The 3,000-nt window shown below is 42.6% G+C and overlaps 1 pseudogene; it reads left to right on the top strand.

The window, feature by feature from the left end:
• Positions 1 to 1,145: 1,145 nt before the first annotated feature.
• Positions 1,146 to 3,000, top strand: part of LOC102760594 — a 2,743-nt pseudogene continuing 888 nt past the window's right edge.

The following is a 3,000-nucleotide window of genomic DNA, read 5'->3' as shown; positions in this document are numbered from 1 at the left end:
TCCCTTGTAGGTAACTAACTATCTCTCTTGCTGCCTTCTCTCTTTGTCTTTAATTTTTAGCATTTTAATTATGATGTGTCTTGATGTGGGTCTCTTTAGGTTCATCTTAGGGGACTCTGTGTGCTTCCTGAACTTGTGTTACTTTTTCATTTACCAGGTTAGGGAAGTTTTCTGTCATTATTTCTTTAAACATGTTCTCTATCCCTGCTCACTTTATCATCCTTCTGGTATTCCTACGATGCAGATGTTATGTTTCATGTTGTCCCAAAGTTCCCTTAAACTGTCCTCCTGCTTTTTAATTATATTTTTGTTTTTTGGTGCTCATATTAAGTGATTTTTTTTCTACCCTGTCTTCTAATTCACTGATTCAATTATCTGCTCCCTCTGATCTACTGTTTATTCCTTACTGTGCATTCCTTCTTTCAGCTATGTCATTCTTCATTTCTGACGGGTTGTTTTTCATGCTTTTGACGTCTTTTTTATGCTGTTGAGCAACTTTATAATCATTACTCTGAACTCTGTATCTGACTAATTGCTTATCTCCATTACATTTAGCTCATCTTCTGGAGAAGTCTCTTGTTCTTTCATTTAGAGCATGTTTCTTTGTCTCCCCATCTTGGCTGTCTCTTTGTGCTTGTTTCTATTTATTAGGTATATCTGCTATGACTCCCAGCCTCGGCGGGCTGGTCTTCTGTAGTAGGTGTCGTGTGGGACCCCGTGGTGCTGTCTCCTTGATCTCCTGAGCTGTGTGCTCTAGGAATGTTCCTTGTGTGGGTTATGTAAGCCTTCCTCTTGTAATTGGGTTTTAATTGCTGTTGTCCCATTTGTGGGCGGCTCAACCTCAGGCGGCTGACTGTGAGGCTTAATGCTGAACATGTCCTACAAACTGTTGTACTGGTGCTGGTTCCACAGCAGCGGTGATTCAGAGGTCACATGGAGGCCCTGGGAGTTTCCTGCTTGAGTAAGTGTATTTCTGTTGTTATTATTATTATTTATTTTATGAGTATGAGTAAAGGTGTATCAATTTTATCATTTCAAAAAACCAACATTTTATTTCATTGATCTTTTGTATCTTTTTAGACTTTGTTTTGTTTATTATTTTTAAATACATTTTTATTCCTCATTGAATGTGGGGGCAGTTGTTCCAATTGGTCTGTAAAGCCATGTGTAGATACAAGCAACCATGTCTAAAGGACTTGCAGTTGGCATTGATTTTGGCACTACCTACTCTTGTGTGGGTGTCTTCCAGTATAGAAAAGTAGAAATTACCAACAATCATGGAAACCAAATCACCCCCAAGTTATGTTATCTATACTGATACCAAACAATTCATCAGTGATGTTGCAAAGAATCAAGTAGCAATGAATCCTACCAACACAGCTTTTGATGCTAAGTGCTATTGTTCAATCTGATATGAAGCATTGGCCTTTCATGGTGGTGAATGATGATGCTGGCAGGCCCAATGTCCAAGTAGAATACAAGGGAGAGACAAAAAGTTTCTATCCAGAAGAGGTGTCATCTATGGTTTTGACAAAGATGAAGGAAATCGCAGAAGCCTACCTTGGGAAGACTGTTAGCAATGCCGTTGTCACAGTACCTGTTTACTTCAGTGATTCTCAACGTCTGGCTACCAAAGACGCTGGAACTATTGCTGGTCTCAATGTACTTAGAACCATCAGGGAGCCAACTGCCACTGCTAATGCTTACAGCTTAGACAAAAAGATTGGAGCTGAAAGAAACATGCTGATCTTTGACGTGGGAGGTGGCACTTTTGATGTGTGAATTATCATAATTGAAGATGGAATCTCTGAGGTAAAATCTATAGCTGGGGACACCCACTTAGGTGGAGAAGACTTTGACAACCAAATGGACTTCTGCAGAGTTCATTTCATTGCAGAGTTCAAATGCAAGCATAAGAAGGATATCAGTGAGAACAAGAGGGCTGTCCGTCGCCTTCGTACTGCTTGTGAATGTGCTCTCTTCCAGCACCCAGGCCAGTATTGAGATTGATTCTATGAAGGAATCAACTTCTATACCTCTATTACCCATGCTTGATTTGAAGAATTAAATGCTGACCTTTTCCTGGCATCCTGGACCCTGTAGAGAAAGCCCTTTGGGATGCCAAACTTGACAAGTCCCAGATCCATGATATTGTCCTGGAGGGTGGTTCTATCCACATCCCCAAGATTCAGAAACTTGGACAGGACTTCAGTGGAAAAGAGTTGAATAAGAGAATCAACCCTGATGAGGCTGTTGCTTATGGTGCAGCTGTCCAGTTAGCCATTCCCTCTGGAGACAAGTCCCAAAATGTCCAAAATTTGCTGCTGTTGGATGTCACTCCTCGTTCCCTTGGCATTGAGATGGCTGGTGGAGTCATGACTGTCATGACTGTCCTCATCAAGTGCAGTACTACCATTCCTGCCAAGCGGACACAGACCTTCACCACCTACTCCAACAATCAGCCTGAGTGTGCCATGACCCAGAATAACAACCTGCTTGGCAAGTTTGAGCTCACAGGGATACCTCCTGCACCTCATGGTGTTCCTCAGATTGAAGTCCCTTTTGATATTGATGCCAATGGCATCCTCAATGTCTCTGTTGTGGATAAGAGTACAGGAAAAGAGAACAAGATTACCATCACTAACGACAAGGGTTGTCGGAGCAAGGAAGACATTGAGCGCATGGTCCAGGAAGCTGAGAAGTTCAAAGCTGAAGATGAGAAGCAGTGGGACCAGGTGTCTTCCAAGCAGTCACTTGAATCCTATGCATTCAACATGAAAGCAACTGTTAAAGTTGAAACACTGCCCTCGCCCGTTTGGCTCAGTGGATAGAGCGTCGGCCTGTGGACTAAAGGGTCCCAGGTTAGATTCCGGACAAGAGCACATGCCCAAGTTGTAGGCTAGATCCCCCCCAGTAGAGGGCATGCAGGAGGCAGGCAATCAACGATTCTCTCTCATCACTGATGTTTCTATTTCTCTATCTCTCTCCCTTCCTCTCTGA

The sequence above is a fragment of the Myotis davidii genome, unplaced genomic scaffold, assembly GCF_000327345.1.
Source record: "Myotis davidii unplaced genomic scaffold, ASM32734v1 scaffold733, whole genome shotgun sequence".
Taxonomy (NCBI): Eukaryota; Metazoa; Chordata; class Mammalia; order Chiroptera; family Vespertilionidae; genus Myotis; species Myotis davidii.
The sequence above is the reverse complement of the archived record's forward strand: the minus strand, read 5'-3'. Positions and strand labels throughout refer to the sequence as shown.